This window comes from Leuciscus leuciscus (genome assembly GCF_965113295.1).
Source record: "Leuciscus leuciscus genome assembly, chromosome: 21".
Classification (NCBI taxonomy): Eukaryota; Metazoa; Chordata; class Actinopteri; order Cypriniformes; family Leuciscidae; genus Leuciscus; species Leuciscus leuciscus.
In genome coordinates this window covers 7989935-8015341 of record NC_138745.1, presented here as the reverse complement: position 1 = coordinate 8015341, position 25407 = coordinate 7989935, and the positions used below count along the sequence as shown (strand labels likewise).

The window sequence follows — 25407 nt, the reverse complement described above, 5'->3', positions numbered from 1 at the left end:
TTCGAGAAGGCCTGGGCTTCAGAGCTGGTGACAGGGCAATAGAGTGTTTGAAATGCATGTGAATATGCATAAGAGATGTACTCAGATGTTGGCATCTTTCCCCTGCTAATGGTTGTTTTGCACAGATTGCACACTGCCTTTGTTTTGTCTGTACTGTCAAATGAGTAAAAAACTGTAAAATGAGTCCATCCATATATCGCTTAGTTTCCTCTTACCAGAGGAAGCTGTGCATGTTTTGTCAGCTGTGGATTGCTCTTCCTCATCATCCATATCTTAAACATAAAAGCACAAAAAGATTTATTTTTTTATCTGAAAAAATGGCAACTTAACGCAACAGTTGCATTTTCTTTCCAGAAGCTGAATGTGTCTGCTTTAATAAGAAAATGCTCCTATTGGTCCCTCGCATTACACAAATTTTACGCACATACATTCATGCGAGAAATTCATGCAAGTGATTACGAGATTTTTCCGTTAGACCATCTGCACTGTGATTGGCTGGATTAGTTCCACCTTGTCGTTGCATTGCATTCCATTCACTACAAGACCATGTAGCGAAAATATCAAACAGGTTTGAAAATATTGCAGTGTCTGTGACTGCTAGAGACAGGCTCAGATCACATCGCTAACCTGCTCATACTTATCGAACATCGGCGACCGCAGTGAGCACCTGATTGGCCGCGATCTGTTTTTTTTTCACAGACCTTGGAAATCTGTCTGCAACAAAAAAATCCAGCCAAATGTTCTGTAGTGTGAGCTTGCTTTGAGCCGGTGACAGAGAGTGAGGGAGAGTCCTGTGTACTTGTGACAAGAGAGCCTTGGAGTCATAAAAGGTGAGAACCACTGGTTTAGACCATTGGCACCAATGGCTTCTATGATCACAATGCTTTTTGGAAAGGCAGCCCTGATTGGTTTGGATCAAGCTTTACAATACATGTGGAGAAAATAAATGAGAAAAAAAAAAAAAATCATCCAGCAATGAAAGCTGGTAAATAAGGGGGGTGGTCACTTTAGCACTCTGAACATCCATGCTTCTCTCTCTCTCTCTCTCTCTCTCTCTCTCTCTCTGAGAGTAGTACTGCTGTCACTGGCATATGGAGCCGAAAGTGACCTGATAATAAGTAGCATTAATCACAGTTTTAATTACAAATCAGGGTTCAGCGTGAGGTTAAAAGCTCACTGCTAATGGCATTCCAAAGACTCAATTCAATGCATACCAATCAGACTTGTATTTTGTAATTATGCTGTAAAGTTGTTCGTGTGATGGGAGGACTCATTTGAAAAATGAAGGGTTGTCATGAAGCTAGGCGACATTCCTGATTTACGATTCCTGCACATCGCTGATGCCCTTTCACAACATCTGATTTTAAAGTAATCACTGTTGCTTTAATTTACTGGCAGAGTTATGACATGGCTTGTTTACAGCTACACTTGAGTCGTCATATCATCATAATGCTTCAGTGAACCCTATTGAAAACTCCTCCTTTATAAACACCCCCAATGTTCAAACAGTTCCATACAGATTTTTCTACATTAAAAAGCTGGAAAGATGTTGTTGTTAATTGCAACAATTTTGTGTAGAATGGCTTCACGCCACAGCATTCACATTCATTTTTTTTTCAATAAATCTTTTTAATTAAAATTGTTATCTGTTCTTGTCCTTTCCTCCTCTGTTTTTTCTTCATATAGAAAGAGTGCTTGGAGGGGGTCTGGCAGATGCGGTTGGGTTTTGTGGGTTGAGGCTACTGGAGGGAGGTGGAGGGGAGAGAGATGATGCCAGACCCTGAGCACCAGAGCTCATTTCAACAGCCCGTCTCAGTGGACACACACAGAGATGCCACTCACAGTGCCAGCCTGCCAAGCCACCGCTCCGAGAGGATTCACGCTCAGTTCCATTTCACAGTGATCTTCATCTTCCGCACATACACATACAAAACTCAAGTGAGGTTTCCCGACATGCTGTAGAAATACATAAATCCTAATCAATTCATTTTATTTTGGCGATGCGGAATGCGAATAAGTAATGTTCTCCAGCTGCTGAGCCACGGGTGATCCTATGGGGGACAAAAGCACAAAAAAATAAATATTATGAAATTAAGTTAATAAATTAAGTTAAATGTTCCAATTTTCCTTGAAATTTTCCATAACAAGCTACTATTGATACAAATGTTTAATGATTACTTTGATGAATACAATCGAGGCACATTGGAAAACGTGACTGTGTTGAAATTTCTGCAAAATTATATTAAATTGCTTCTTGAACATTTCAAGACTTTCACTTTCAAAGTGAAATGTCCAGTGACTGGTGCAAAAGGCGTGTACAGTTTTATCAGAAGAACATGCATCTGGCAATGTTTTATTATGTTGTTGTACGTATTGGCAGTTTTGAAATTGAATGTCCATTGAATGGCGCTAAAGTTTAATATGCTATTGGTATGAAAAGAATCTATAACATGCAGTCAAACATGACACTCAACAAACCAAGCCATTTCAGATATTTCATGTGTTCTAGCTCAAGCACACCTGGTGCAACTAATGAAGCCCCTGATTAGTGGCATCAGATGTGCTTGACACAACACCTGTTTTGCAGATATGTGCTGTTGTGAGTAGGGATGGGTACCATTCACATTTTAACCGGTACCGGAATACCGGTACCTGAAATTCGGTGCTGGTACCCAACGGTACCTTTTTCTGTAATTTATGCATGTTTATCTCAGTAACTGTAAAGAAACTAAGTCATTTGTAGAAGTGTTATTGACATTATGCCAGAGCTGCCTTGGTTGCTGTCTGCCATTGTCTGTGATGCTTGAATATTAATATAAATAACCATTTTAGTAATAAAAAAACAAATTAATTTCTATAAAATGTTTTGTTTTCCACAAATTCTGTGTTGCGAATTTTCTAGTAAACAAATTGTAACGGTCACCAGCTGGAGTGCCCTTGAGAGCCACCAGAGGGCACTCCACATAAGACTATTATCACTCACAAACTACATTTCCCATAACTCACTGCCCGGACTCATCATCACTTATCACCGATCACATTCACCTGTACCTCATTCACTGATTGCATTCACCTGTTTCATCCTGTTAGTCTGTCTATTTATACCATGTTCATTCATTCACTCACCGCAAAGTCTTGTTTGTGTCACACTGCATTTCTGAGCGTTTATCCTGTGTTTTGTTTATCTGGTTTTGATCTTGGACTGTTTCCTCACTTGTAAGATTGTTATCTGCCTGGCCTGACTTGGACTGTTCTTGGACTTTTGATTATTGCTGCCTGCCCTGAATTCTGCCTGTTATCTGGATTACCCTTGCTGTTAGATCTTCATTGCTCTGTCTGCCCTGTTTGACCCCGCCTGTACGACCTTCCTCATTAAAAGCTGCATTTGGATCCTCTACTCGCGTGTCTTGGAGCAGTTTCGTGACACAAATGAAGACATAAAACATTAATTTAATTGATCTTTTATATGAAATTAAACTTTTTTTGTCAAAGAACATGCGGCACAACTGTTAAAATTACAACATAGAAGAAAAATTGTGATTATTCCTTAAAATATTTTTTTGATAATAATTGATTATTAGTGTTAGTATTATTATGACCGCCGCTAGCGTAGCTAGCCGGTCATATAGGGATTGTCAAAGTTTTTTTTTTTTTTTTTTTTCGTCACCTTACTGAATTTTTCGTCAACGATACCAGGGACACCGAAGCACCGGGGAACATGAAATTTGGTGGGCATGTAGCCCCACTAGACTTCTAAGGAAAAATTTCGTTTGGTCCCCGGGGGCCACTCCCCCCCCGCGCTGGGCCCCCCCAAACCCCCAAAAATGCAGTTTTTCCTAAATAACTACCTGAACCGTGGCACCGAGGATGAAGAAATTTTTATGGTATGTTGGTCTACTAGACTTTTACGGAAAAATTTCGTTTGGTCCCTGGGGGCCACTTCCCCCCCCCGCGCTGGGGCCCCCTTAAATTTTTCGTCAACGATACCAGGGACACCGAAACACCGGGGAACATGAAATTTGGTGGGCATGTAGCCCCACTAGACTTCTAAGGAAAAATTTCGTTTGGTCCCCGGGGGCCACTCCCCCCCCGCGCTGGGCCCCCCCAAACCCCAAAAAATTCAGTTTTTCCTAAATAACTACCTGAACCGTGGCACCGAGGATGAAGACATTTTTATCGTATGTTGGTCTACTAGACTTTTACGGAAAAATTTCGTTTGGTCCCCGGGGGCCACTTCCCCCCCCGCGCTGGGGCCCCCTTAAATTTTTCGTCAACGATACCAGGGACACCGAAACACCGGGGAACATGAAATTTGGTGGGCATGTAGCCCCACTAGACTTCTAAGGAAAAATTTCGTTTGGTCCCCGGGGGCCACTCCCCCCCCGCGCTGGGCCCCCCCAAACCCCCAAAAATGCAGTTTTTCCTAAATAACTACCTGAACCGTGGCACCGAGGATGAAGAAATTTTTATGGTATGTTGGTCTACTAGACTTTTACGGAAAAATTTCGTTTGGTCCCCGGGGGCCACTTCCCCCCCCCCGCGCTGGGGCCCCCGTAAATTTTTCGTCAACCATACCAGGGACACCGAAACACCGGGGAACATGAAATTTGGTGGGCATGTAGCCCCACTAGACTTCTAAGGAAAAATTTCGTTTGGTCCCCGGGGGCCACTCCCCCCCCGCGCTGGGCCCCCCCAAACCCAAAAAAATGCAGTTTTTCCTAAATAGCTACCTGAACCGTGGCACCGAGGATGAAGAAATTTTTATGGTATGTTGGTCTACTAGACTTTTACGGAAAAATTTCGTTTGGTCCCCGGGGGCCACTTCCCCCCCCGCGCTGGGGCCCCCTTAAATTTTTCGTCAACGATACCAGGGACACCGAAGCACCGGGGAACATGAAATTTGGTGGGCATGTAGCCCCACTAGACTTCTACGGAAAAATTTCATTTGGTCCCCGGGGGCCACTCCCCCCCCGCGCTGGGCCCCCCCAAACCCAAAAAAATTCAGTTTTTCCTAAATAACTACCTGAACCGTGGCACCGAGGATGAAGACATTTTTATGGTATGTTCGTCTACTAGACTTTTACGGAAAAATTTCGTTTGGTCCCCGGGGGCCACTCCCCCCTCCCCGCGCTGGGGTCCCCGTAAATTTTTCGTCAACGATACCAGGGACACCGAAGCACCGGGGAACATGAAATTTGGTGGGCATGTAGCCCCACTACACTTCTACGGAAAAATTTCGTTTGGTCCCCGGGGGCCACTCCCCCCCCGCGCTGGGCCCCCCCAAACCCCAAAAAATTCAGTTTTTCCTAAATAACTACCTGAACCGTGGCACCGAGGATGAAGAAATTTTTATGGTATGTTGGTCTACTAGACTTTTACGGAAAAATTTCGTTTGGTCCCCGGGGGCCACTTCCCCCCCCTGCGCTGGGGCCCCCGTAAATTTTTCGTCAACGATACCAGGGACACCGAAACACCGGGGAACATGAAATTTGGTGGGCATGTAGCCCCACTAGACTTCTACGGAAAAATTTCGTTTGGTCCCCGGGGGCCACTCCCCCCCCGCGCTGGGCCCCCCCAAACCCAAAAAAATGCAGTTTTTCCTAAATAACTACCTGAACCGTGGCACCGAGGATGAAGACATTTTTATGGCACATCAACCTAGCCTATAATCACTCATTTGTGATTTGCGCCCCTCCCATAAAAAATGAAAATGCAATATTATTCTGCTTTAATCGCCCCTATCTTCAGTGGAGATGTTCAGAACTGCACCATATTTCATGTGTATGATTAACTTGACAACCTCTGGGGGTATCCTCTGCTAAGTTTTGTAGAATTTCATCCATGGGGGGGGGTATAAAATAAATTCATTTATGTGCACATTTAGTGACTGTACACTCATCGGCCTGTAGATGGTGCTGTTGAGCGAAGGGTTGCTGGTTTAGGATGATACTGTCACACGCACACATGCAGGAATACAAACAAACGCAAGCATGCACACACACTGACATCCACACGCACAGACACACACCCATACAAATCCACATGCACAGACACACACACACACAAACACACACGCGCACACATGTACGCACACATACATACACGCACAGACACACACACACACACACACAGACACACACATACACAAATACACACACATACACACACACACACACACACACACACGCACACACAGACAGACATGCACATACTATTACTTTTTTTAGGTATATACATAAACACGCAATACAGCCAAATTACTCCACGTCATTTATTTTTGTGGAAAGCCAGTGCAGGCCTGAGCGGCGGTCATATTTTGTACCGCGATGCGGTACATCTAGTTATTAAATTGAGATATCTAAATTCTACTATACAACAGTAATATATTATTAAGTTAAACCAAACTTTTATTTTGACGGGTTGTGGTGAAGACCTTTGGCACTGATTCATATAATCTGAATCGGTCCTCCTCTGTGCCATTAACTCAACCCAACCCTAGTTGTGAGGGATTCTGTTCAGAGGTTGAATAATTTTGAGTCTGCGGAAGTTATTAAAAGTTGCATTTTCACTTCAATTTGGGGAAACCACTTGAAACATTTGTTGTGTTCAGATATTTCAATGACTTTTGTTTGATTTGTTCATTGCAAACAGCTGAAAGTGTTTACATTTTGCCAATAAACCTGATTTGCAATGGTGGTTGAATAATGTAAATTACAAATGTATATATTTGCTGAGAAAAGCCATAATTTGATCATTCAAAAACATTACTGTGGCAGATCAAATCTCTGGACAGAAAAAAAGTGTCTTTAGAATTTTTATTTTTTATTTTTTTTATTAGTAAAATAAGTCCATCACTGCACAACCGGCCACAAAAAATAATTTTGCAGCTGAGTTTGTCAATCTTTAGACTGACATCGCCTCAATTCAGAGATGCTCTTATAAAGACAGACATGCAGTGGCCCCAAAAAGTATTTGGATAAAACTTCACTACAAATATAACGAACATTTTTGGCTGTAAAAATCACATTAGCACCATTTGTTTAAAATGAATGGCTAAAGTTCAAAGATGAATCTTGTACATGAGGAAAGACAAAACATAGGCAGATCGGAAAAACACCCTCCAGATCGTATAGGATAATGGAGCAAAACACCAAGAAACTAGAGAAATTTGCAACGACTACATTTAAAACAAGATCAACAAGCATAGCCAGAGGGAGAATGATGTAATCCATTCATTAGCTTAAAGAATAAGAAAATCTAAGAACTTCTTATTACTACACAAATAATAGTTTTGAGGTGGGAATTAACTATGACATAATTGTGATATCATTGTTTATGTGCACGTGCTGCTTTAGGACCTAAGGAATTATACAAATGAAATAACAATGAAAATGCTGCCATTAAATCTGTGTTGAGTGCAATTTGAAAGCCGCAAATGTTGACCTTTTGGGTCGATTCTGAGTGCTTAGTTGTGGAGGATGCAGCAGACTAACAACGTTAGTGCAATTTTAATTAGAGCAGGCAAATAGCACTGACTTTTGTGAATAAGGCACAATGTATAATGAGCCTAATTTACATATAAAGGATTATAATGGATTCTTGATATTTGACATCATATTAAAGAGCTGACAAATGACACCGAAACGGAAGCGAGACTGTATTTTGCCTATGCTTTGGGGTGTTTAAATGAATCTATGCCGATGTCTTTGCCACCATCCTCATCCTTTTTGCTCTTTTTGCTCTATTTAGATTTTTGCTAAATCTAAATTATATATATATATATATATATATATACACACACACGTGTATAAAATCTCATCACTAATCCTACAAAGATTGTGCAATGCATATGTATATACAGTACTGTGCAAAAGTCTTAGGCACGTTAGTATTTTCACCTGAAAAATGGTTTTAAGCCAGTTATTTATATTATGGTGGTGAGATCCGATCTCTGTGTGGAGCACCGGCTGTTTATGCATTCAAAACTCTCACAGCATTATTACAATTAATGGCAAAATTAATCTTTGGAAATGTGAATTGATATTTCCTATTGACACACTACAGCAAAATATATAAATAACTGGCTTAAAACCTTTTTTTGGGAGAAAATACGAACGTGCCTAAAACTTTTGCACAGTACACTGTTAGACTTTTCAAGGGTTTTTTACAGTAACTTACTGGCAACACTGTTGCCAGTAAGTTACTGTAATTAAGAGTTACAGTACCAAACCATATTTCAGTTTTGTGTAATACAGTGCATTACTGTAAAAACGAAGCTAATCAGTACAGTGCATTACTGTAAAAACGAAGCTAATCAGTACACTACTGTAATTATTTTTATTTGTACTAAATATAAATTAGATTTGATAATTTTGATATATGATTAATTTTATTTTTATCCTACATAAGTACTACTTTCATACAAACCAATTAGACAAAGTTATCACAAAATACCATTTTTTTATTTAAAACATTTCATATATATCACAAAATAAACATGCCAATGCTGGAAATGATGTGTGAAATTTTTACACATTAATGGGTGAGTTTAGGGATAATGTTTTTTGTGTTAATTTTAACTCATTCATTGTGTTAATGATTTTAACAAAGTAAATATGTCAGAGAGGTTAACACAAAGATGTGTAAACGTGTTAAATTAACACATTATGTGCTGTCCTTCACTGCAAACATTTTTGAAAACATACATAAAACCATAAACAAAACATTAGCATTTGACTAAATCAGGGTTCACCAATCTCGGTCCTGGAGGGCCGCTGTCCTGCAGAGTTTAGCTCCAACCAGCTCCAACACACCTGTTTGAAAGTTTCTAGTATGCCTAATGAGACCTTGATTAGCTGGTTCAGGTGTGTTTAATTGGAGTTGGAGCTAAACTCTGCAGGACAGCGGCCCTCCAGGACCGAGATTGGTGAACCCTGGACTAAATGAATGTAGTCATTGGTTGTTTAGCTTATACAAGTATTATAATGAAATATCAACCATTACATTCATAAAACTGCAGAATATAAATACATTTTTAAGCATTCAAAAAGGAAATGTCCAACACAGGACAAAACACAGTTCTTTTCACAATACATGACACATAACCCCACCTTCAAAATAATTTCACTTATTTCCAAAAATTTGTTGGATTCATGTACACTGGAGGCCAAAATAAGTATTTAAGTGTCTTAATGTTTTTGAAAGAAGTCTCTTTGATGCTCAAGAAACATTTCTTATTATTATCAATGTCTGACTGTCTACTCCATATTTTCTACAGCATAGGAGTAAAAGTCATCATCAAAATAATCTTTAAAAAGCCAACACAATGTTTTTGTCCACCTTTGTGAATAAATGAACTTCTCCAAAGATTGGTTCCTGTTCAGAACTTGATTGACAACATCAGAGTGTTCCCTGGTCTGCATGTGTGCCCACAAACACAAATGTACTCAGTCCTTCAGAGGAGATCCCGGTTCCAACACTATATGAGAGAGAGAGAGAGAAAGAGAGAGAGAGTATTAGTGTCACATTATTTTTAACCTCCTTTTTTTGTTAATTTTTATTATTATTTTCACAAAAACTTAAGAATATATATTTGTAAACAGCTTTTGTCAATAAATAGCATACAAAAGAACTAAATAAAATTATGCCAGATTAAATTTTAATACTTACAAATCCTAAATTCTGTCCAAAAATGCTGAGATCCATAGAAAGAACGACTGAAATCGATGATTTTAGCCCATTTCAGCTTGTCTGCAGTGAAGGAGTACCTGTTTGAGACAAATACAAAGTAAGATACATGCAAGAAATCACTGTGTGATGATCGTTCTCCTTCCTACAGTAGTTAACCCACCTGTGCGCTGATATTAGGACCTTCCTAGTCAGGTGGGACTGCAATGGTAGAGTCTTCTGGCTAATAAAATATCAAAATAATGCAAAAATATAAACTTAAGTTGTTTAGAATGCTAGATTTTGTATGAATGAATTAGTGAGAGTTTTACTGCAGTGCTTACCTGGATACATTTAATCTGGTGAGACTGAACAAAGACAATGGTCCATCTTCTGATTGGTTCATTTGCTGTCTAATAAAGTTAGACATAAGGCAAAGGTCACTTATTTGATATAAAGTTAGCCAATTTTATAGAGATTTTATAAGAAATTGTAAGATATTGTAAGCTACTTAGTCTGCACCAGTGGCTCAAAAGCAATTTTCACATAGTGTATGCTAATCATTTCAGCAAATTTATCTCAAAATATATCACAAATGGGCTGGCCTACCTCTGGAATCTTGCTGGAAGTCACTGGCGCGAATTGGCGCTTTGTTGCAGTTGCCTTTAAACACAAAAATGGAAGTAAATATTAAATTCCATTCAAAAAAAAAGTATAATATGGTATAGTTTGCAAACTAATGCTAAAACTATAAAGGTTCTCATCAGTAGGCCAACATTAGGCTATAAACAGAATTTCACATTAGTTTATTCACATTTATTGTTAATGTAAACGCGTTGCTCGTTGGCATATTTTAACTCGACAATTCAATAATCTAACAAAGTGTGTAAAATGAAACGTTAGCTCAGTTTACCATGGTAAAGTTCGTTACGTTAGGCTAACGTTAACGTTATAACATAGGTTAAACTGGGCACAATCCTGACAACACACACAGAATGTTTTGTTTTTTTACCTTGCTTGCTGATCTCTCTCTCTCGGTGAAGTGAATTCCGTCTCTTCCCCGGGCCAGACACGAACGTCGCGATCCAACAAAAGACAGACCCCATTACCTAAACTGGATGCTCTGACGCGACACGACAAATCCCAGACAGTCAGTGTAGTGCATAGACTGTAAAAAATAGGTGTAGTGATGCGCCGCGGCCGTTATATTTCTGACGTAGTCCGATACGAGTCCAAGCGCTCGCGCTATTTCTGACAAGGGATAAACAGGTATGCATTTAAAGGTCCGGTCGCTTCAATGTGTCCAATATAGACAGCCTCTGGCTATTATAGCGTTGTAGACACAAAATTAGGCAAAAATGTAAGGCAAAAATTAGGAAATAAAAAGCACGATGGAATGGTGCCAGCCAGAGAGGCAGTTACGTCAAATACAGTAGTATACAGCAAATTTAAAAAATACAGTAAGTCTCTGTATGTGGTGTTAGACGTCACAGAAAATTCCCATGATGCAATGGGAATCACAGTTATTTACTGTAAAGAGAAATAGCAGTATAATACTGGGGGATTTAAAGTAAATAACTGTAGAAATTACAGAAAAGTCTAACAGTGTACCGTATGTGTTCTTGAAATATGATTTGGGTCTGAGCAGATTAAGTACAAATTTAACATTCATGGATCTGGTAAAATTTGTATTTTGAAAGACAAGAAGAATTCAAACCAGACTGCACTAAGGCACATGCAACACAAATGTATTTATTTTACAAAATTTCTTGAAGAGAGACGTACTGTAAAGCATGAAAGTGAAAACGTCAGAGGTGTTGGTGAGTTCTTGTCCATCGATAACACTGATAACTTCACAGTAAACATTTTTGGATGCAATACAAATCAGAAAATAAATGAACCAAGCAACAGAAACATCAAAAGGAGACTGTTGAAACAATATATCGAAATTGCCATCACAGCCCTGAAATTTAAAAATATCTGCAAATGAGAAGTAAATACATTTATATAAATATAAAATATTCTAGTGTGGGTAATCTGAAATCTTTGATGGCTCAAACTTGGAGGAAGCTTTGACCACAGCTGTTACAGAAACTGACTAGATGTCTAGAGGCAGCCACTCTCTGCACAACAATATTGTTTTAGAATAATGTTCTGCATGAAAAGTGTATTTGTGCCATTTTTATTTCAAATAAACACCACTCGGTATGATATTGTTATGCAATGCAATGACATTTTTATAGCTCAAGTGTCCAAATGTCTTTAGGGTCACTGTGTTATACATAGATCAACTATGCCTGCATCTTGAGAACTGGGGTCTGTTTCATGGCTAGTGGGACGAGAAATCGTCAGAGGCACAGTGAGGATTTGGGGAAGACTTTCAGCAGTTGAGTTTAATGAGAACAGACAACCATGTGCAAAGCTTCTCTCAGGCTGAGGAAACAAGCTGACAGCTGACAGAGCAATTGGAGAGACATCACCAACACACCAGTCCACTGACCTTAACTCCAAATATAATATAATATAATATAAAATAAAAAAAAATGTAACCTGATATACAGGTCTTTTCAGTTGCTTTTCTTATGATTGGCTGGTGACACCCACTGATTCTCTAATGTGCCAATTTCATTGATTGACCCAACAATTCATATGAGTGAAAAGTCATCAAACTTTGTGCTGATATTGTGTGTTCAGGTGCAGGAAAGTTGGAAAGGAATGTCCCATCTAGAGATGGGAATCATACGGAAAGATTCCAGTTTCTTAAAGGGATGGTTCAGCGACAAAATGAAAACCATCACCCTCATATCGTTTCAAACATGTTTGAGTTTCTTTCTACTTACGAGCATAAAATAAGATATTTTGAGAATGTCTCAGTGTTTTTGTCCATACAATGGAAATCAATGGTAACCAAACATTCGTTGATTACCAACATTCTTCAAAATATAGTATTTTGTCCCCACTGCGATCAAAGAAAAAATTAAAATTAAAATTAATCACAGAATTAAACAGATGCCCACAAATTAGGTAATTTACCAAACAATGAATGAAGTGTGATTGCAACACAGTTTGTGCCCGTTTGTCACAGTATGAGGGAAGTGCTGACTTGAGTCTGTGTCTCCATCATTAATCTCATGCTCATTAGAACACATTTTCATTTAGAGGATCTTTCTTAATTAATTTAATAATATTACTTTAAGAAAGCATTAATACAAATAATTTTCTCTTAACTATTTATTTGGTTTTGCACTACTGATATTTAATTTAGTCATTTTACATTATTTGACAATGCACCATGTAATGACCCCAATACTTGGTTGTAACTATGTAATACATAAAAAAAAAAAAAATATATAAAAAAAAAAAATATATATATATATAAAAAAAACTGCAAACTCACAACTCTTAACCATTGCTACTTTCGCCATAACGCTGCAAATTCAACAACCGTTATAGGATCGAACTTAAAGTTCCCCATGCCTTTTCAGATATTACTTTTGATTTAGTATGTAATATAGCTGTTTGTGAATGTTAAAGGTCTGCAAAGTTTCAAAGATTATTAAGATTGGTGTCTATCTGAACCACTCAGTTTGATCCTAATTGGACACTGTAATATTACATTGACATTGCATTACAACTGAGCAGTTCGGTTTTTACGGTGGGTGTCGTCGAGGAGAAATGCGACATTCACGCTGTACCCGCCAGAGTCTCCAGTTGTCATGGCTACCACACCAGGGTCTCCAGTCGTCATGGCCGCCACGCCTGAGTCTTCAGCCAAGATGGCCGCCCCACCAGAACCTCCAGCCAACATGGCCACATCGCCAGAGCTTCCAGCTGTCATGGATGCCACATCAGTGTTTTCCATTTGTCATGAACGTTGCACATGAAACCATTAAGGCAACGCCTAGGCATTTGAGACTGGCTTAAAGTCTAGAAGACACACCGCTGATGTCGGTGCGAGAAGCTGATATCTCTACAGTGGCATCAAGTCTGGGGGTTTCAGAGGTGGTCCCACTAACAATTGCACTCCCTGTTGCACTCCCCGTTATTTTGTTATTAAAAGTGTACATGCAAGTGGATTCTCTCTCTGCCTCATCTCTTAGCAAACGTTACAACAGCAACCCTTGAGCTTTCTTTGCTGAAAGGCACATTAAAGGCTTATGACTCAATTCTTGACCAATTTGATTATTAATTAATACATATTATATGGTAGAGATGTTTGAGTTCATACTGAGGCATGAGACAGATTTGTGAAGTTGTTGAGATCTCTTCTGAAACTTTAGAGGAGACAAATGTGAGACCACCAGAGTCTCTAAGTAAGGAGAAAAATATGATCATAGTGTGTGATGTTGTTGAGGTCTCTTCTGAAACTTTAGAGGAGACAAATGTGAGTGATCCAGTTACTCTAGAAGATATATATATATATACAGTATATATGTATATGTATATATATATATATATAATAAAATTGAAGACATCTGAAGACAAAACTGGTGCCTAAATAAGACATAAGATAGTCACCACTTAGTATCCTGAGCTTAGAGAAAGCTCTGTCAGAGCCATAGCCTTGTGGGCAGCACATCGACATTGAGACACAACTGCAAAAGGAACTTTCCTGCTCCTGTTCCCTTCTTGCCTTTCCCAATGTTTCCTGTCTCTCCTCCTACTGTTCTGCCATTAAAGGCGAAAAACCCCAGAGTGTCATAAAAAAATTAAAAAGGAGCAACTCTTTGCAAAACAATAAAGAGATCTCCCATGTTTCTTACAGCCCATCCTCATTTTGGACTCTTTTTTTCTCAGAACTTTCTCATGTCTCAGTTATGTGTATTTCTCCTAAGGAATTTTAGGAGAAACATCTGAGACACTGTTTATACTAAAATGAGAGATATTTTAGAATCAAAACTAAGTCTCCTAAAAGAGCAACCTCTGAGCAATAAAAGATTCCCATAATGGAGTCTTGAAAGAGATTGCAGAAAGACAATAAAGAGACGTTCTTCCACCACATTCTCAGTTTTGCCCTTTTTTTTCTCTCAAATAGTTCTCATGTATCATTTGTGTCTATTTTTATTTCTCCTAAGGAACTTTAGGAGAAACATCTGAGACATTGTTGATACCAAAATGAGAGATACATGATCATGAGCTTAGGAAAAGCAACCACTCGATGGTGTTTTAAGCCCCCAATGGCTCCTTAGAGGCAGCTAACCCTACCCTCAACCTTAAACCTACCCATCCCCTCGCTGCCTGGAAGGCGCCGTTGGGGGCTTAAAACACCAAACACCAAAGCAACCACTGAGCGATACATTTTTCCTCTGGGAAGAACTGTTTCTCAATTCCCACTAGAGATTTCAAACATAATATGTTTCCATAAGGGTGAGCAAGGGTTACACAGCTGCAAACATTTCATATGTTTTACTTTGACTTGAATATGTGTGGAGAGATAACTGATTTATAAATAGGGAGACAAGGTCAGATCAGATCAGTGTAACTGTCCTTTTGCCTTGCTGTTCCTTCAGTGATATGAGGGAGAGCTATTATTTAGATTTTCATGATACAACCAGGGTGTCAACTTTGCTGAAGTTTAGTTCAGAAAGCAGCTGAGGGGCAAACTTTAAGTTCTGCGGTGGACTGAACAAACTTTCATTAAATAATAAAGTGGCACACTATTGTTTAACATGTTACATTTATTTATTTATCATATACTTTTACCCAAAGTGACTTACAAATGAGGACTACAAAAGCTAATCAACCTTGGGGAACATAAAGGGCCATTTTATATGTCTGCATATGTATAGAAAAAGAAGCAGATGTGATTTTTAAAGGGACACTTCACCCATTTGCATTAAGCTTTGTATCGTTAGAAACCCAGTCATATATTTGAATGATCGTGCATTATTTCCTCATTTTCCCCTGAGACGGGAGAAATACAGATTTCAGTGTTGCAGTTCCTGCTTATAATGATGTAAAAATCTTAATTTTGCGTCATTCTAAGCAGGAAGTCCCATATCTTTGTAGAGGGGTTGAGACTACAAACACTCGTTCCTCATTTTTCCAGGGGGTGGGATCCACTCACGCTAAAGACCTATTACAGATCAATGGGTGGCATTTCACTTGCAGAAACTAAAAGCAATATCCGCCATCTTGTTTGGAAGCTAAGCTAACAGGCGCTGTGGAACCAGATGTGAAGTTACGGCAATGGCGGAAGGTTGGGTTTAATAAGTCGTTTAATGAGGCCTATTATGTTGATCCGACAATTTTAAGTGTATATTTAAATGGTCCAGGGGCAGAACTTTTGCCAAGCGTGTCAGAGATTCTTGGGTTCTAATCCGCACTCATATAGTTTTTTTTTTTTTTTTTTCATCAAAACCTATTATGTTTATCAGTGGATGTATCATGCAGGGTCATGTTTGTGTGCATTTTGTTTTTTAATTTCACCGGAACGAATATAGAATCTCCCCACAACGGATTGAAGCGCGCGTCCGAGTGAAGACTGTGCGGGAGCCACAAACAAACACAGTATCCGCGGCACTGATCGCAGCGGCAACGAGCACTTTGATCACTTGATTTAAAAAACAACACATTTCAGCGCTAGATCGCCTCTTATTTAACAAACGAACGAAATTAATGCTCTGCTAGTTAACTGGAGATGTTTTGTTTATTTGTATTGGTACATTCGTGCCGCGAGATGTTTCAAAAGTGGTGGGGACAATATCGACCTTAGCAAAAAGTGGTGGGGACATGTCCCACCCGCCCCACCTGCAAATTACACCTATGTTTCGACTACATATATGACCCACTTTCAATAAAGATTAATGTTCCCACGGGTGAAATGCTCCTTTAAGAGCAAGGCTTGAGATAATATGACCATTAATAGAAGAAAACATCATGCAAACACCTCATACACTGATATTTTTTACAGAGAATGTTAACTTATGTTTCAAACTTTGATGCTTTGACATTTTTGAGAATTCATTAAAAGTTCAAAACCTGCATGATGTGAGTTTTCACATCATGTAGCTGTCAAAGCTTAAAGGGTCAGTGAACTAACCCTTTAATTCACTGACATGCCATACTAACTTATTAATTAAAAAAAGAACACTCCATGGTTCACTCTATTACAAACAGTGGAGGAGACATATATTAGCAAAAAAAAAAAAAAAAATTCCTCATACTGTAATGCTGCCCTTCAAGCCATGTCAAAATGACATGAATGCACAACACAGTCATAATTATTCGAGGGAAACACTATTTTTCTTCGAGCCCCGGCTTTCAGGGTCAAATAAATGTGGAAGCTAATTGTGAATTGTGAACTTAGTATTTACACATTTTGTGCACTGTTGATAAAGAATAGCAAAACAAGAAAAAATAATAATAATTAAAAGCAATTGAGAATTTGTTCATGGACATCTTAAATGTAATTGCAAAATCAGTGGGAAAAAAGGTTCATGATGATGAATAATTATAACGTTATGCTTCACAAATTATATACAGGAAAAACTCTTAATGATGATGTCGGCAGAGAGCATGTCAATTTGTCTTAATATTCTTCAGTATGATAATTATAACTGTTATTACTCATAATTTCTAATTACTAATATTTCTACATTTAAGCTTTAGCATTTGAATAAAATATTACTATGCTCAATAAGCTGATGAGGTGGTTTTCAGTACCTATAAATTAAAAAAATGACACAAGTTTGAGCAGTCAGTGGTCCAGAGAGGGCCATATAATCATTATTCCACTATTTCATTATTTCGCATGGAACAATGTGATTTGTCCTTGTCTTCACTGCCATACATTCAATTAAACATAACAGTGGAAACACTAGGCAGTGGGCATGTCTACTATGACGTTGATAAAAAGAGTGATTTGGATACCTTTGAGACCCCAAAACCAACTGAGGAAAAATATCAACTTTTGTTTATTGAGACAGAAGTGTCAGAGGTATTTAACTTCAAATTTCTCTGAATTTTACAATGCCTGTTTTTGTCACACCCACTTCTTGCTCTTAAGTCAAATCAATCACGGCCCCTTGACAAAAAAGAAACAAAGATTGTGAAGAACAGTGGACACTGTAGGTGCGTGCAAGAATGCTTGTCATTGATTCTGCAGGCTTTCAATTAATAGTTGAAGTGTGTGTGTAGTTTGGCAAACAGACAGTTATGCATCAAATGCATTTACTTGAGTCAGTTGCTGTATGGAATACTCAAAACAAAGATTTCTGAAAGCTCAAAACAATAGAAATAATAATAATAAAAAAATCACTTAAATTCAGGGAAAATTTCCAAAATAATAATTTAGTACAGTAGTTTTCAAACTGGCCTGGGGACCCCCAGGGGCCACAAGATGGTTATAGAGGTACATTTGTTATTTCATTTTAAAGTTTTATACATAAACCATACGGTGTGTAAAAATAAATAAATAAATCATATTTTAATAAGTTGCTGAGATTGCTGAATGTTAATTGTTGAATCTACTAACTTTTTAGTAGAAAACACTGCCTATTTAATAAACTTATAAAATAGGCTTTAGTATGTTGCAAAGCAATCCCAAGTTCTGTCGTGGAACTCTAGATGGCACAGGCTGATGGGTCCTTAAATCAATCTTCTAGCCATCACATCATTGTCTACATACAGTAGCGCAGCTGATTAGTTTATTTTGCATCAGCAGCCAATGAGCTTGCTGCTCAACATTCAAACACTTCAGTATTTGCTGTTAGCAGTCTGCAGTCTGAAATCATCATCTAAGATAAATAAACGCTCTTTTAATCCATATTTCTGAGCATATTGCGTGGTCTGCTTATTAATTCCTAAATGAGCAATCATAACAAGGTTTAAACTAAGTGCCATGATTAACAGTCTTGTATTCGATGCAGGAGTGAATTACTATGAGCAGCAGCGTTTAAAGGGGACATATTATGCCCCTTTTCACAAGATGTAATATAAATCTATGGTGTCCCCAGAATGTGGCTGTGAAATCTCAGCTCAAAATACCCCCCAGATCATTTATTATAGCTTGTCAAATTTGCCCCTTTTTGAGTGTCAGCAAAAAGGCGCAGTTTTTGTGTGTCCCTTTAAATGCAAATGAGCTGCTGCTCCCCGCCCATTCAGAAGATGGCCGATCTTTCTCACTAACTTCGGATACTCTGGCAATAACAAAACACAAATTTCACTCATCCAAAATCTCATAACCAGGATCGGAGTGCAGCCTTACGGAGAGACTCAGGAAGAGGTTGCAACTTTTAGACACACCTGGACTTTTCTGAATGGTTAGTGGATATATTTATGTAGGCTAGTTGTTGTGGAGTTACATTGATTCATCTCATCGACTTGCATGTACCGTCATTAACTTTTACACAAGTTGACACTGTTCCCTGAAGTCTTTATAAGACAGTTGTGTAGGGTGACCAGACATCCTGAAAAATTCGGGACAGTCCCGAAATCTAAGCTGTTGTCTCAAATCCCGAATCCGGCCCTAATTGTCATTGCTCATTGCTCATCTGCTCATTGGCTGCAGCATCTTTTTTTCTTTTTTTGAAGTTCTACAAAGATACCAGGCGCGAATTTAAATGCATTGATAAGCGAGCGCAAGTTGCCGCAGCCGCGAGTATAGGCTGCAGTGAATGTGCAGGCAGCCAGTCGTAAAGGAGTGATTGATTGGTCGCGGCACTGTGTGCAAAAAAATACTTCGGCCTAATGTCTGATGTCGGGTTACACAAAGCAAATCATCTACACAATTATTTCGTTTTCTTATTTAATGACCGATAATTTAGTCGTAATAATAATTTTGGCATAAGGCTTATTAGCGTTAGGCTATAGCCTGAAATGTCTGATTTACGCACTGTTACAAATGTTTTTGTTTTATTTTATTTCACAATGACATTTGAGATCATGATTTTAATGTTGTTTTTTTGTGGCAGACTAAAGACTAATGACAGACTGTAGATCTTTGAATAAAAATATGTTTGGTTCAGGTTTGAAATTCATTATCTTTTATTATAGGCTATCTAGTCTAATATCATAGTAGGACTACCCCAAAACCTCCATCCCGTCCCGTCCTGAATTTCAGCCAATTTCATCTGGTCACACTACAGCTGTGACATTCATTGGTCAAATAGTGTTCTGTGCATGCCTGTGCAGCCAACGGCAGAACAGTTTGCATGCTTTGCTCAAACTTTTGCCATTGCGTTAGAACTGGTTACACTGTCGCCGCTTGCTAAAATCAAATGGCGACGCCGTGGTTGGAAACGTGCAGATTAAGGGGGGTAATATTATAATAAGATCCCCTTTCTACATCATAATGGGAGTGAAATCTGATGGGCTTATTTTTTGACATGCTTGCAGAGAAAGGCTTACCAAAACAAAATTACTGGGCTGTCACTTTTAACGTTTTCTGGGTTGGTAGATGTGTTTTTATGGTGTAAGTAATTGCTGTGAGGATGCACTACAGATATGATAACAGGTTAAAGTGAAATAAGCATTTGTGCTTTCAACAGGGTTCACCATATTTAGCTGCGTAACAATGACGCTTTCCTTTATTTCCAAGGGCGATGTTTCCATAAGTTATGCTAAATGTGTATGGCTGATTTCAGCTGTCCTATCCCGTCCTGTCTATGTTCATTCATATGTGTGGATGTATGCATGTCGGCTGATAGCATTAACAAAAACAAACGTGAGATAAAAGTGCATTTGCTGAAGCAGCCATGTAGCCTAATGTTAGCTTGCTTCTACAAGTTTTTGATCTCTTTTATTGTGACTCGTGTTTCACGGGACTCGTGCCCGTGTGCTTTGCATCGATAATGCATTGATAATTCTATACCATATACCATATATAGGTTTGGGATTTTTGCAAAAATGTAGCTAGAAGCACTTTTTTTTTATGTATAGCCCATTGTTAATTTTATTACAATACTTTTCAATACTGAATACATTTTGTTACAATACTTTTCAATACTGAATAAATTAAATTGATAATGGTCATTTCTCTTGCTTTGTCCTGTGTCTTTTCACTGGGCTTGACACAATGCATTCTGCTATTGCCGTAAATGTGAAAGATTCTTCTTTGAAATTACCCGAAATGAGGAATCTTATCAGGCAGCAAAATCATGCTTCCCACTCTTGGAACATCTTTCATGTTTGGGAGCATGACTTAAAATGCTGCCTACTTTGGCCGCTCATTAGGTTTTGAAACAGTCACTTCTATCCAATGAGATATACATGATAATTTGAACATTTTGCCACAGTTTGTTCTATAACAGCCAATATCAGGGCCTCGCTATGGTAGTAAACACTGTGTTTAATGAGACGCAGTTAAATGTGTGGGATGAATTAACATCAGAAAGATTGGATTTAGGGAAAAGAGTGGATAAAGAAGGATTTTTTGGAAGAAGAGTGGATTTAGGGAAAATTCCACAGACGGTAATTCTAGTAAACGGGACATTCTACCAGAAACATACATTTCCACTTCCAAAAATCTTGGGGGGAAAAATATATTTTTCTTAAATCTGAACGTTGAGTCATATGGAGGACATGTTAAACTATGAGAAACACATATCATGCCATCTCAGCATGTTTTTATGATTGAATAAAATACATTTTTATACACATCTCACCCCTAAAATGTCAGGCCCTGTCACAGACAAATTTGTATATGTTAGAATGGTTTCCTAATGAATTTCTTTGATACAAATAGCATTTTCTTATTGATCACATGTCCCTGATTGTATCTAACATGGTTTTATAATTCCTTTAAGAAATATAAGTAACTTTTCGGTCAACTGTAGTACACAAAATCACAGAATACCCGCCAGGCACTCATATAGTTGTACAATAACTACCTTTACATAGGAGATTTTTACAAAAACATAGTAGTGGATATATACCCCCACCTTCATCTACACAGTTAAAGAGATTAATTAATTAATATTTCCTCAAATAGTACACTTTTGTCCTAATTTCCTGTGTGACAGGACTGACCATGGCGTGACAGGACTGACGGTACTGTGACAGGACTGAATTTATGGATTTTGATGATGCAGAAAAAGTTATGTTTTGTGTTCTTTATTTTAAGTTTTGATTGGCATTTCTTTTTTAAATTATTATTATAATTTTAATGTTAATGTAATATTATACTATGGTAAAATTCAGCCAAGGACATACATAATATTGCCAAAAGTATTGGGACAGCCCTCCAAATAATTGAATTCAGGTGTTCCAATCACTTCCATGGCCACAGTTGTATAAAAATCAAGCACCTGGGCCTTCATTTTACTATTGAGGGCCCAGCTCGCCCTCCCCCTGCCTCTGTGAGAGCTCTTCGGCCTCTGCCACAACGCCAGGGCCCACACCCTCCTCCTTCTGCTCGAGGTGAACCAAAAACAACTGATACCAGCTCTCAGTGATATGTGTCGGGTCCCCGTTTTGATAACAGTAACTTTCTCAAATGTTTACAAAACAAGCGGGAACCCAGTGTGCCTGTATCTTTCTCTATTGCTGTGCTATTACATGATAGAAAGTCTAAGGCCTTCAATAGCCGTACAGCAAACCCAACTAATCTGGTGCCTATTACACGTCAAACTAATATTGCTGTGGGGAAAAGTAAGACTGTTAAGTTAGCTCTTTTAAACATTCGCTCACTTAAAAATAAATCACTTCTAGTCAATGACTTAATAACCACAAACAACCTGGATTTTATGCTTCTAAATGAAACCTGGCTAGAAGACAGCTGCAGTGCAACAATCCTCAATGAAACATCCCCTCCTAACTTTACTTTTATGAGTGTCTGCAGAGCTGTTAAGAGAGGTGGGGGTCTAGCTGCTCTTTTTAAAGATATCTATCAATGTAAGCAAATATCATTTGGGAATTACTTGTCTTTCGAATATCTGGGTATTGTGTTAAAAGGTGCTCCACGCATTTTACTTTTCATTATTTACAGGCCTCCAAAATACTCTCCAGCCTTTGCTGAGGACTTTACAGAACTGTTATCAACAATTACCTCAGAGTTTGACTGTTTTGCCATTGCTGGAGATTTTAACATCCATATAGATAATGCAGAAAACAATATGGCCAAAGAAATCAAAACTGTTTTAAAAACTTTTGATCTGACTCAGCATGTACATGGACCCACACACAATCATGGACACACTCTAGATTTACTTATCAGTAAGGGTCTAAACATTTCATCGATTGTTATTAAGGATGTAGCACTGTCTGATCATTTCTGTATTTTCTTTGATATATTGATCTCTCCTGCCACTGAAGCTAGATCTGTGTCTGTCAAGAAGAGATGCTTAAATGAGAACACTAGTGTCCTATTTATGAAGGCTATATCTTTAACACCAAGCATATCTGCAGACTCTGTTGATTTTCTCCTTGATTCTTTTAACTCAAAAGTTAAAGGTGTAATTGATGATATTGCTCCTGTGAAAGTCAGGAAGAAGAGTGGCAGACAAAAAGCACCTTGGAGAAACTCAACAGCAGTGCAAAATATGAAAAGACAATGCAGAAAAGCAGAGCGCATGTGGCGGAAGACAAAACTTGTAGTCCATTATAACATCTACAAAGACAGCCTTCATGCTTTCAATATGGAACTAGGCAAAGCTAGACAGACTTTCTTCTCAAATATTATAAACAGTAATTTAAACAACACACGCACTCTTTTTGCTACTGTAGAGAGACTGACAAACCCCCCAAGCCAGATTCCCAGTGAAATGCTCTCAGACAGCAAGTGCCGTGAGTTTGCTTCTTTCTTCTCTGAGAAAATCAATAATATCAGAAAGGTGATCAGCACATCCTTGACTTGCGCTGGGGTCAGACAGATCAAACCACCTGAGAAAGTAGTTACTATGTCTGATTTCAAAGAAATTGATGGCAAAATTTTGGAAGAAACCGTACAGCACCTTAAAACATCAACATGCGCTCTTGACACACTTCCCACATCGTTTTTCAAAAGTGTGTTAAACAGTTTAGAAGCAGATCTTCTAGAAGTGGTAAATGCTTCACTTCTCTCTGGGAGTTTTCCAAACTCCCTAAAAACTGCAGTTGTCAAGCCCCTCCTGAAAAAGAGCAATCTGGATAAGACCATATTAAGCAACTATAGACCCATCTCAAATCTTCCTTTCATAGGTAAGATCATTGAAAAAGTTGTCTTCAATCAGCTGAACAAATTCTTATGCTCGAATGGATACTTTGACAATTTTCAATCTGGTTTCCGACCGCACCACAGCACAGAGACAGCGCTCATAAAGATAATAAACGATATTCGCTTAAATACTGACTCAGGCAAATTATCAGTGTTGGTACTACTCGACCTCAGTGCTGCATTTGACACTGTCGATCACAACATACTTCTGGACAGGCTGGAAAACTGGGTGGGGCTTTCTGGGATAGTCCTAAAATGGTTCAGGTCATACTTAGATGGGAGAGGTTATTATGTGAGTATAGGAGACCATAAGTCTGAGTGGACATCCATGACATGCGGAGTCCCTCAAGGCTCAATTCTTGCGCCACTCCTGTTTAACCTGTATATGCTCCCAATGAGCCAAATAATGAGAAAGAACCAAATCTCTTACCACAGCTATGCAGACGACACACAGCTCTACTTAGCCCTATCGCCCAACGATTACAGCCCCATTGACTCCCTGTGCCAATGCATTGATGAAGTCAACAGTTGGATGTGTCAAAACTTTCTTCAGTTAAACAAAGACAAAACTGAAGTCATTGCGTTTGGAAACAAAGATAAAGTTCTCAAGGTGAACGCATACCTTCACTCTAGGGGTCAAACAACCAAAAATCAAGTCAGGAATCTTGGTGTGACACTAGAGTCAGAGCTTAGTTTCAGTAGTCATGTCAAAGCAATAACTAAATCAGCATACTATCATCTGAAAAATATTGCAAGAATTAGATGCTTTGTTTCCAGACAAGACTTAGAGAAACTTGTGCATGCTTTCATCACCAGCAGGGTGGATTATTGTAATGGACTCCTCACTGGCCTTCCCAAAAAGACCATAAGACAGTTGCAGCTCATACAGAATGCTGCCGCCAGGATTCTGAGCAGAACCAGAAAATATGAACATATCACACCAGTCCTCAGGTCTTTACACTGGCTCCCAGTTAAACTTAGGATTGATTTTAAAGTATTATTACTGGTATATAAATCATTCAATGGCCTAGGACCTCAATACATTGCAGATATGCTCACTGAATATAAACCCAACAGATCACTCAGATCATTAGGATCATATCAGCTAGAAATACCAAGGGTTGACTCTAAGCATGGCGAGTCGGCTTTTAGCTATTATGCCAGCCGCAGCTGGAACCAGCTTCCAGAAGAGATCAGATGTGCTCCTACTGTAGTCACATTCAAATCCAGACTCAAAACACATCTGTTTAACTATGCATTTACTGAATGAGCACTGTGCCAATGTTCGTCCGACTGTTTGTACTGTATTTTATTTTTTATTTTTATAAACTGTTTTAATTATTCTTATTTCTTTTTATTATTTTAATTTCTTCTATGTAAAGCACTTTGAATTGCCATTGTGTATGAAATGTGCTATATAAATAAACTTGCCTTGCCTTGCCTATTGCATGCGTTAAATACATAATATATGCAATAAATGTAATGAAAAAGAACAATAACATTAATTTGTAAGGCCGTGTCACACAGGAATGTGACAGGGCCTGATGTGACAGGGCCTGATGGTCGGCCATTTTAAACTGCCATTACTCAGCCTGCTAGCATGCTAG

General features: G+C 38.6%; 2 long non-coding RNA genes across 2 annotated transcripts in view; both read right to left on the bottom strand.

Annotated features, from left to right (window-relative positions):
- The window catches only part of LOC309485002, a 102220-nt gene that overhangs the window by 38432 nt on the left and 38381 nt on the right, over positions 1-25407 (bottom strand). The window lies entirely within an intron of this gene.
- Positions 8441-10766, bottom strand: LOC309484694. Its single transcript, XR_014200942.1, has 6 exons — positions 10679-10766; positions 10276-10329; positions 10011-10079; positions 9851-9910; positions 9670-9767; positions 8441-9478 (listed from the first exon to the last, which is right to left on the bottom strand). It is a non-coding gene; the product is annotated as an uncharacterized lncRNA (long non-coding RNA).